Source organism: Zonotrichia leucophrys, chromosome 1 (genome assembly GCF_028769735.1).
Source record: "Zonotrichia leucophrys gambelii isolate GWCS_2022_RI chromosome 1, RI_Zleu_2.0, whole genome shotgun sequence".
NCBI classification, from domain to species: domain Eukaryota; kingdom Metazoa; phylum Chordata; class Aves; order Passeriformes; family Passerellidae; genus Zonotrichia; species Zonotrichia leucophrys.
Window position 1 is genome coordinate 56,304,448 of NC_088169.1, and position 12,323 is coordinate 56,316,770.

Genomic DNA, 12,323 nt, shown 5'->3' on the forward strand with positions numbered 1-12,323 from the left:
AATGGAAAACTCAACATTTAGATGTGAGAAATGCACTCAACTGACTTAAGATAAATCTCTTATAATTTAAACTTTAATTTTCTTATTTTACAACAACATGGACAGTCACTTGTAAAACATGTACTTTCCAGGGACTGTGATCTTCATAATACAGCATTCTGTCCCACTATTTTTTTTTTTTTTTTATTATACCATGTCTGTAAAGAGAACTTTCATGGCACATTAGAAAAAAAAAAAAAAAAAAATCAGTGAACTAGAAACAACTTGTCAATGGGAAACAATAATAGAATCAGAATGGTAAATTACAATAGGTATCTCATGCTCCAGTCTCTATCTGTGGGATAGATAAAAAGATTTTTAGTTTGTGTTTTATTTCTTTAGTTCTTTGACAAAATACCACAAGTAAGATATTTCAGAATGATATGCAGTGCAAATAATAATAATAATTTTAAATTCATTGAGGTGGAATGTCTTAAGTGTGAGAAATTTGAGTGTTCATAATACTAAGGAAGTTAAAATTATTATATTCACAATATTTTTTAAATTATAGTTTTCCTTTTGATGTCTGCCTGGGCAAAATGAAATATCAAGTAAATGATCTTCAAGATTGTCCTTCCAGTAAAGTCATCTTAACACTTCTTAGCATTTCAGTGCATTCAAAAAATGTTCCTCCCTTTTCTTTATCCTATGCCTTTACTTCTTACTACATGCAAGTAGAAATTGAAGTAATATTTTTTAGTTCTTTAACACAAAGGAGGACACTGTATTCATACCTCTGTAAAAACTGAAAATGAGAAGAGCATGTAGTAATCACCAGACAACTTTACTAAAATAAATCACATATTGAAAAAGTAGAATATTTCAAGTCTCTGAAAGAAATTATGAAACTAGTAATGGTTCAAGTGCATACATGTTCAAATTTAAATATTTTCTCTAAGCCCTGTTTCATATCCAATATGAGATTTTTGGTCCCTCTCTGTATCTAGCCTTTCTGTATGGGCCAATGTCTTATGACTTCTTTCATGTTGTAGTTTCAATATTCTGATTCATTCTGTATCTTGCTGTGTCACTTCATTCCTTCTGTTTTTACAGATCCTATACACACAAGACATCTTCTGGATTTCATATTGCCTGTCAATTACAACAGTCTTCTCACATTTGTTGTTCAAAACACTCATGTAATGTGATTTCCTCTCTTTAGCCAATTTTTTGTAATAATTAACCTCCACATAATTTTCAGTCCTTCAATACAGAAATACCAATCTTAATAAATAATTTGCTTTATTTTTTGGATTTTGCCTGTCCTAGACTTTCTCCATTTCTGAGCATCAATAATTTAAGACACAAGAGACATTATAAAAAAAGTTCCACTCTCCATAGGTGAAACTTGAAATTAGTTGTGTATTGCCATTTTAGTCATTCTGTAAGTGCCAACCCAGAAATACAATCACTTCCAATGATGGGGAGGAGGGTTTAGGTGACTAAATTGTGCATAGACAACTATGTATGTACATGTATGAAGTTGAACCTGAGTCCCACATCAATCACAAAGTGTAAATTATTTACTAACGCAGTTCTGTTTCACAAAGCTAGTATTTTCGGGCATTATTCTAAAATAAGACAATCAATACAACCAGAGAATGAAAGAAAGCTAACTGAAAAAATGAAACTAAAGAAATGCTGAAATTAGTACCTACCCAGGATAGATTAGGCTTCATTCTCTCCACACCAGCATCTTCTTTAGAATTAGAAATTTTGGAAGACTATATGTCCAGTAACAGAAAATTCATAGCAAAATAGGCTATTTTTGTAGGAATAATCCATCATTCCTACAAGAGGTTATGTCCAAAGCAGCATACTTCTTCACCAGTTAACAGAAACAACAGGCAGATTAAAAAAAATGCTGGTCTCTGGTCCCTGTTGAAAGAATCATTTTTCACAAGGATATTTTCAGTGAATAGCAAGCCAGAATAAAGAGGTTAAAAAAAAGGTAAAGAAAGAGGCAAGACATATGACACTATCATAAGTGAGATTACCTGATGTAATTAAGAGATATAAAAAGACCAAAAAACCCCCAAAACTTTAGGAAATGAGAAAGTATAAAAACTAAGGGCTGAGAATAAGTACCTGAAAAAGGGAATATTTTTGTTGCGAAGGTTTGTATATATTCAGTCAATTTCTACAAAGATTATTCAATTATACTTTTGAAAGATAAATAATGAAAACAAATGTATTCAGCCATATTAACAGAAATATGCAAAGTCAATCCACTGGTACTTGATAATCTTTACTTGGTTCATCTGTACACAGAAAAACAAAAAGATGAAAACCACACTACAAAATGTTCCCAGCTGGTAGAAAATGTCTCATCTCAGAAATTTTAGACTTTATTGCTAAATCTAGAACTGAGAGGAGCATGCTGTTTAAACAAGAAAAGCAGTGATTGTTTAATGATGTTTTGAATTCATAAAGGGCAAAAAAGGCCTTTTCAAGTGGACTTGAAGAACAGGATAGAATGAATGCATTTGGGAAAGACAGACACTCATAAGAAATGTGTGGCTGTTCCATGTCTGTTTCTCAGTGTTGGCTCCATTCACAAAGGACTGAGCCTTCAGGCATTCAAATGCTTTGCAGTAAGTATTCCCGAATGTTTGGTATTTATGAAAAATGCAATTTACTCTAGGGGATGCTTCGCTAGCTTCACTACAAAGGCAAGTCACAACGGTACATTCAAACATTGCTATAATTATCAGCCTATCACTGATTCTTGTTTGTCACAGGCTAGTCTTTTCTTAAAAAAAACTTGCTCAAGGCTGAAATTCAACATCAGGACAAAACTGCAAAATTTTCCCCACACTGAAAAAAGCTGATCATATTTGGAAATTCAAGGATAAGCTCAGAGCAGACTGCCTCTTTGAAGATGAACATTAGAGGCAGCCCACACTATCTTTTAATGTCACCACTTCAATATACCAACTCTGATATAATGCCCAATAGTTAAGAGCAAAGTACTTGTGTAGCTGCTTCAGAAAACACCACAGAAAATGGGTTTCATCATTAATTATACAAGCCTAGACAGTGAGCAGCCTTCTCATGGAAAGCCTAAAGCCTTCTCAAGGATGGCATAAGCTGCTGTTGTTACAAAGTGATGGAGGGAAGGAAACAGACCCATGTGCAAGTAGAAAATGTGTCAGGTTTGGTAAGGGTCCGCATGCCTTGAAGTGGGTATTATTCCTTGATTTGCATGGAGGAGCTCCATGGAGATAACTTGATATCACACAGATCTAAAGGGAGTCTGCAGTGTAACACTGTAGTTAAATCACAGAATCACAAATATTTTGTCTGAGTTTTTACTTACAGAAACAAATTTTTGTCTGAAGAGTCACATACAAAATTTGGTAAGATATTCCTGCCCCTAAACTATAAGTCTTCTTTTATTCAATTGAGAATAAAGCAAGTTGACAAAATTTGCTTCTTGCTTGATGTAATTAACACTGAGCACTAGTGACTTTTAAGATTTTTTCCTTCCTTTTGTGACACTGGGGAAATAAAATATTGATTTGAAGGGAGGGGTGGCGATTAGGCATTGCAATTACTTCACACAGCAGTTCCATTTAAAAGATGGAAGAAGTTTAGTCCCACATGCTAGAATCTAAAACCTTAAGAGTAAAGGAAGAAAGTTCTTTAGTAGGAATATTTCGTTAGTTCAAATGAAGTTAGTTCACAGAGCTCTCCTTGTGAACTCCTTGTATTTCTCTTGTGTGGTTTACACCCCTGAATTAATTTCCTAGAACTTTAAAGATCAAATATAACTGGTAGGGCTTAGATAAAATAATAATCTTTTGAAGATAATTCTGTCAGATCATCTAGATTATAATTGAGAAGGCTGAGAGGGGATCTTTCCACTGGATGGGAGGGAGTGAAGAGCATGGAGTCATCCTCTTCTTGGTGGTCCCAGACAGTAGGACAAGAGGCCACAGGCAGAAGCTGTGACCACCAAGGCCACCCCTCCCTCAAAAAGTCTTCTGACTGGAACTGTGCCCAAAGGAACTTGAGATAAGATCAAGGTGACACTGTTGTCCAATCATCTCAGGTCTAGGAAGAAGTAAATGAGGCTGAGAGAGAAGAATATATCCTCAAGAAAACCAAACCCAGCAGCTGTCCTGAAAATCAGCTCTGGCAGGGTTAAAGTGGGGGAGGCCACAGCCCACAGGCTCATCTGCTGAAGCCAGGTTTGCACACACTCACCCCACAACGAAAGGGAGAGGAGAGAGTTTTGGGGATGTGGTGTAACCCCTGGTCAGAGGGAGTGAACATCCATCCTCCCTCACACAAACTGGTCCAATTGCAAAGCCCCCACCCAGGAAGGCCACACCATAGGACATTCACATGAGGGCAGCTGAGGGGGTGTCCTCATCCATCAAAGAGCCCCAAAGCACTCCCCAGAATCATTACTGAGACCCTGCAGCAGCAGCAGCACTACACGTGATGCCAAGTGGTGCAACGCATCCAGAGCCTGCTGCAAGAGACTGTGCCCAACCTAGCCCTCCCCATGGGGAGGTACCTGAGCATTCCCACCTAGTCCAAACATATAACAATCCATTGAACTCTATGTTTTACAGGACCATCATCACCAAGAAGACCAGAGAAAGTGAATTAGGATCCACCGAGTGGTGATATTTTCTACTTAATCTCTCACTGTCCTTCTCTTTCTCTCCCACTCCTCCATGTTCTATTCTTTCTATCTCTCTACCTCACATTTACTGCTATATAAAATCTATACTATTGACTTTGGAATATGGTCTCATTTGCACCTTAATTCAGGCAGCCAAATCTTTCTTATAATTTTCACAACCAGATCATAACAACATCTCAGCAAACACATTTGAACAAAGGCAATAATAATGCAAAAAATGAAGGTTCAAAAGGTGTTAAGCTCCAAATAAGTTTAAATTCAACATTCTGGCTAACAGTATGGCTCCTCATTTTAGAGACATGGTTTTGGGTTTTCAGCCAATTTCTAAAGAATTAATATATACTTCACTCATAGACATATATCTAGTCGTAACACTTAAGCAGTTAAAAAGCTCTTTTTTCTTTTAATAGGAACTCTTACAGAAATGTGATGTTTTTTAGAAACTCCACAGTCTCCATCAACTTTGCCTTTAATTGCTTTCTAGAATGGGAAAGTCCTTCCTCCTGACTGCTGTTAGAGATGCAGACTGTTCTGCAACATCAATAAGGTGAGTTAAGAACATATTGTGAACTTATTCCTTTGGATGTAAATCTGGTTGTTTTCTTTCTTTAGACTTCATTCAAACTCCTTGGAGGATATTTTCTAGGCAGCCTTCCACAGAATTATAATCAGCCAGCATGCATTAGTTTTAATGGACATGGTCCACTTTTACACACAGCCTTTTAACCTCCTGTTTGCAAACACCTGTTAGAAGCTCAAAAGTAAAAAAGTTGTATGACTTTTCTCCTGATAAACCAACACAAAAAAAAAAAAAAAATCCCAAGCATATACAACTCTATTGACGTAATTTCTATTATTTATATAGAGTAACACAAGTAAATCTGCCAAAGTATAGCCCGAAAATATTTTTTTTTCTAATTTGCTGTTATTTGACTAAATACTTCTCAGTTACTGTACTGGAACTGGAAAAGATGGAGTGATTTTTTTTCACAGCAGCAGCATGCTGTGCCTTTAATTTGTCATTAAACCAGTGTTGATAACACACCAGCATTTTGGCTATGGTTAATAGTTCAACACAACATTGAGATTTTCTTTTTTCCCACTCTGACCCACTGTATTACAGCAGCTCATTAAGTTTTGTAAATCAGAGGACACGTAACCAAAAACATATTCTCATGTAATCAATATCCCTTATAAAGTAAATTAGTAGCTAACAAGTTTAGTGTTGTCTTCTTTACAAATTCATTTAATATTTTGCAAAAAACATTCTATTGATTCTATTACTGTGGTATTAATAAGTGAAAGCCAGTTGAACACATGTTTTGTAGGTGTCTGAAAACTTCCAAATGCTTCAGTCATAAATTGTGTGTTTAAATGAACATTGCCCTCAGGCTATCTCCAGCTAAAATATTAAGCATGATACTTACAACAGTAGTAAATTTAGATGTGGGCCAGAAGTGATTTTCTATTCTTGAAAGGATTTGCTGGTACTCATCGGAAAGTTTGAAGGGTTCAAAACAGCACATTTCAACAGTCTAATATTTTGTCTTTAAAAATAAATGAAGTTGGTCTTCTCCCTTCCACTCTTTTGTTCATTGCCTTCAAATTCATTAATTTTTATTTTCAACAAAAATGTTTCAAAAATGTGTGAAGTGTTTTATACAGCATTCCTTTTGGCCCATCCTTCAAGTTCAGGGCTGAGTACTTAGCAAGTCCCAAGATGAATCCAGTATGTGCACTTACAAACCTACCATATGGTCTCTTTAGCTAAGGCTCATTCATCCAAAGCTGTCCTTTGGATGCAGGACAACTTTTTATCCACTCGATTAACTGAGAGTTTATGTATTTCCCTCTGCATCTATAATTATCTGAACAGCAGGATGATCTAGCATTTTAGACTGGTGTCACAAGAGCCTAAGAAACTGACAAAATGAGTGGTTTTGCTTTGATTGTATGAACTTAATTATCAGCATGATCATTGTCCTGAAGCCACTCTTGTATTTTACATTGGTGCCATACAAAAGTGTTCTGCTTATTCCCAAATTGACAAAGCCAGTGGATGTCTCGCTGGATCATATAATATCTGTTCTCCACAGCTTCTGTGAACTCTGAACAGGCAAAACATGTCCCTCTTATGCCAATTTGTAAATGAAAAAGCAGGTTTTTTTTTTTGTTCTTTCTACAGGAGATTTTTGATAAGGCATTTTAAAATAGTAAGGCACAGGACTCATGGTAGATGCTAAAGATAATTCCAGGTTGCTCTAGACATTATGTCATATGTCCGCATTTGAGACAGATACTTGATGCCTCTTTTATTCAGTGTAGGGAATTAGGCAAATAAAGAGCAATTCTCATCAGGATTTTGAAGAAATAGATCACAACCTGAAAGCTGTTATTTTTCTCAGTTGACCACACAGGGAATTGGGCTGAGCAGCTCAGATGCATACATTATTAACACCTACAGCTGGTCAGAGGTAACTCAAGTTCAGTAACTTTTGCATCATCTGAGAAGTAGATATTCATGCTGCAGCTAAATCCTGCCAGAGGTGCAAAAATTTCCCAGAAGATTCTAAGCAGGCCAGTACAAATGCTGCACAGATTGCTGCCCAAGTATAGAGCCACGGGTGCAATGGCATCTATCCTTGGCTCAGAAGATTTTAACTGTTTCCATGCTGTGCTGAGCCCTTGACAGAGACCTGAAGAGCTGTTTCAGCTGTCTTCACACCATGCTCTCAGTCGTGTCTGGTGGGCTTATTGGTTCAGATGCTGGACACAGCTTCAGACCCGAAATGGCTCCATGCATTTGGACAGCACAGCATCTTTCATAAAGCGAAAGGGACTGTTCATGAGGCTGTTCCTGGCCACGTTAGCTCAGTGTGGAAACCATAGCACTAATTCTGTTTTCAAAACTTTGTGAGGCTCCAATTAGCATTGGTAACAGAGAGCTGACTGAATTGTGATGGCATGATTGGAAGGAATAGGCTCGTGCTGAACTCAGTGCTGTCAGGACTCTGCCGCATCTGGCATGTGTGCTGGTTCAGGTGTCTCTGCATTCCACTGCAGGCTATGCTGCAAACACACTCAGTGGGTACAGAGATGCTAGTAATTCACAAAGCAGTGTGGCAAATGGCTTTCCAAAATCCAGGTGAAAAGCACATAAAACACGGTGTTTAATTCTCCCTTGAATTTCATGTGCTATGAGTTATATTTCTTGTTCGCAAATTGCATAAAATTATTTTTATAGGTTAGTTAATCAAAACAATCTATATGTATCTGCATATCATCAGGTTTTTACCTGCCTTTATGCCTGATATAATTTAAACTGATATGTTCCTTTAGTATATCTTTCTGCTTTTATCTCACTTTACAGCTGAGAAAAATGGAATGGTTAAAAATTACGATCTTTGCATTCACCTATCTTTCATTTTATTTTAGTTTCTCTTAGTCAAAAAAAGAGATTTTTTTATTTATCACAAAATAAAAAAAAAGTGAGTAGTCCTAGGAATGATAAAGTCTTAATAATATTAATAGCTAATTATAGTAACTTATAATAATTATTTTGGTGAGTTATCCATTCTAGAAACTGGGATTAAATACTATTTAAAATTCAGAAAGATAACTCTAAAATTTCTGTTAATGGGTCAAGATTTTTTGAATCTTTTTTTATATTTTATTTTTCTTTCTTGTAATTTGTTTGTAAACTGAAGTATACCTGACAGATTACATGAAAATATAAGCAAGATTCTGATTTCTTCTTTAAGATCCTACCAAAGATATTATCTTTAAAATACAACAAAATAGAAATAAAAATAAATAAATCAAATGGGTCTTTCTAAATAAGAAAAACAAATAAAGAAATTATTTTCAGATTGCCTAAATATGGCCTTAGAATAGGAAAGCAGGCCAGGAAAATTATTAAATATTACGCCAGCCTAAACTCAAAACTTATTTTTTTAACTTCTAAAATAATTTCAGAAGCATCTAAAGAATAAATTAAATTATTCAAGAAAAGACCTGGTCACCTTAAAAATGGAAAATTTTGCAGAGGGCAAGCAAGCAGAGATGACTTTGGAAAAGTGGATTATTTCCAAAAATGGAAATAAATACACAAAACTTTCTGAAAATTAGCATATTTTAGAAACAATGGTACATTATGACTGAATTCTATGTGTTAAAAATAGAAATTTTAGTGAAATCATAATTTATAGTTTTATTTTTCAATTTCTTTAGTAGTACACATAGTTACATCTCATTAATACTATGTACAGATCAAGGTAAACACAGATTAAGGCATCATATCTCAGGGGTCTCCATCCCAGGCTGATGGACTCGCTGCTTTCCAGTTTGCCCATTCAGGCATTGCCTTTAAAAGCACCCGGATACAGCACATAAAACAGGTCTCATCTCTCATAAGATATAGATACAGATGGCAAACCCTGCTCCTTGTCTCTGACTGTGGTTGAAGTTCACTGCTGAAATCATGCATGTTCTCACTCTCCACATTCACAAGCATACCCATATCCTTAGTTCTCTTGAGCATTCACTCAACATCCCTGTTTGGATGCCAGCCCTCTTTCCCCTCCAAATGAGTCTCCTCCTGTTCACTGGCTTGTTCAGCTTGATGTTTACTCTCAAACAGGTGCATTAAATCACCCACCTGCTTCACAGTGTCCCCCTCCCACAGATCCCTTGAATATCAACACAGGTTTCCCAGCCTGGCTACTGTCCATGATCAGACCTTGGGCTCCATACCCACCACTGACTTCACATATGGAGATTTCTCCTATTCACCCCATAGACTGACTTGATTTGCTACTGAATTTAGCATTGAAAAATATGCACACAGGATTAAATTACCCAGAGTAACAATAAATACAGCTCTATCACCTTCTCTTGTCTATCTATGTGTTTAATCTATCACTTTCCTTGTTCCTTTTAATATTTTCTATAGTAAATAGTCCTTAACCAGGTAGCTTAATCAGATTGGGCCATATTCGACATGATTTTAGTGAACTAACACTTCCAAAATGCTCCATCTGCAATGCCAAGTGTGTCACTCCTCTATACATGGCCACAGCAATACCATTCCCTTGCTCATACTCCCCTGATTTAAAATGTTCCCAAAGTCTGAAGTGCAATTACAGTATTCCACAGACTTACTCTAAAATTAACAGCCACTTTTTAAGCTCTAAAGACATTCTCCTTCTGAGGAAGTAAATCCTTAGGACTCTTCCCTCCATTTAGTAACAGATGTGTAAGACTATACCTCAGAAGAAAACACAAAAACATGACTGAAGAGTCCACACATTGGTCAAAGAATCTATGACTGCAAAAATAGACTGAGCAAACAACAGGTTGGAGCCTCAGCTTCACATTATAGCGTTTTCAGAGTCCTTGGACATTTTTTCCATGATCCTACTAAGTAAAACTTGTTCTGAATGATAGTCTGTAGTGTGCATTTATACACATTTGTATATAACTCCTCTACTGATGGTACTGTATTGTCACCTGCAGCTGGAGTACCATGCATGATCTCCAAAATTCTTTCTCCAAAAAATCTTGGTAATGAGAATTAGAAAATCAGTCCATTTCTTTGCACTTCTTCCCACCTTTTTTCTGAAATGAAAATATAACTTCTTTCAAGCAGATTGCACTACCTTTTTACAAATAGCTTTTTCTAATTAGTACCTCAGCCTCAGCTAGGACTTGTACATTCTACAAATAATAGCACTTACAGCCTTTATTCACTGTTGTTTCTTTTCTCAGAAAACTCTCACACCTAGAAATTCTGATGCTTTGTAATTAAGTGATACTTTGGTTTAGAAAGCTTGTGATAAAACCCACATCAGTACACAGCAGTATACTAGTCCAACAGACTGGAGTTAAATACTCTGTGTGTGCTCAGGCACGCCTTGTACCCACAGGTCACTTCCTGATGCATCTTTTAAGCTCAGCCTTGCAATCAGAGACCCCCCCTTGGCTACCTCATGAAAAAATCCCGCTCTTTTGTGATGGGACTTTATCCCATTTTACAACACCTTGTTATCTGGGATAGGCAGGAGGATCTGGAACATGCACCACTGACATATATATCTAATACTGAACTAAAGAATATTGTCAAACCTGTTGTAATCCTGAAATACTGTTTTGAAGTCTGTGCAGATTCATGAAAGTATGAATTATATTATCTCAGATACTGGATCACTCCACCTATGGTGCTGTGGAGACCCTTGATAAAGTTAACCTCTTTGTTGCTGAATATGTGTTACTGCTACCACTGCACTGTTTTAGATTAAATGGAAAAAAGAATAAGCCACTTGAAAAAAAAAATCCCTCCATAGTTAAAGCCAGACCTGTTTCAATGCATTTATATAATGTTGGAAAATTATTTATATAGTTGATTTTTGAACATATTTTTCCCTCTTTTCGTACATCTCTGCAGATTTGGGCTTTGCTAAGACAAGGAATGGAAATTTTGAAAGATCAAAACAAAATCTGTTCACACAAGATTTCCGGCGGAGGTTGACAGTTAACAAATGAACTTCAGTATAGAAACTTTTAAAGTTTTTCTATCCTTATTGATGGTGTTATAGGGACTCTGTTGTTTCTGATGTTGTGTCTCCTCTTTCTAAATTCCATTTCCTTTTATTTTTTTTCCCTCTGGGACATTTAATGGAAGCTACTGCTTGCTCTTCTGACTCATCCTCAGTCTTCTAGTTCTGAGAAATGAAAAGTGTCATTATATTCAGATTCAGAAAAAAGTATTCTGTCAAACACTGTAATTATATAGTCTGTCAGTGTTCTTTTTCAGGCTCATCCTCAGCATTAGAATTATACACAGTTCTGCCTGTTATATATTAGCTGAAATTTTACTGCTTAACTTTCTTTCTACTTCTGCAATTCTTTGTTATTTAATAGCTGAATAGAAATGCTAATAGAGATATGACTAGACAGGTCAACATTCATAATATTCATAACACCTCTGCATCTCTTTTTTAACTGCAGTGAAATAGTCTAGGGGAATTTAACACATTCCATAAAATTCAAATGAGAAGAATTGTCTCTTCATGTAAAAGATTTAAAAATGCCTATTGTTTTTTTCTTTTTAGACTGTGAAAAAACCATCAATTTAGAGTAATTTACGATGAGAGAGCCCCAAAGGGGTATATCCTATATCTCAAATAGAGAATACTTGCCTATTCTGTGGGTGCCCTGATCCAAATCTGCTTTTTAAATGAGAGAACTTATGCTGAAGTTTTCTCCTACCACATAAAAATCACAACCTCTGTCACACAGAGTTATTTTTGCACTCTCTGTTCCTATAAATATTTAATTAGTTACACAAAGTGAAACTATTTCAGCAAGGATGTTAAATTCACACATGCAGTAGCATGCATTTGAAAGCTTTTGTATATGCCATAAAAGAAAGATTCTGAGCCCATTTTTTCTTTAATTCAAGTGAAAACTGTGACACTTAACCTACTTAATTATTAAGGGAAAAGCTATGTTTTGTCTGGCAGCTAAGATGACAGCACTGGTGATGCTTTCCTTGAAGTTTTCATATTACTGCTGACAAGTCATAACCTAATATTTGATATTTTATCAGAAAGTCCCATTAATATTTAAT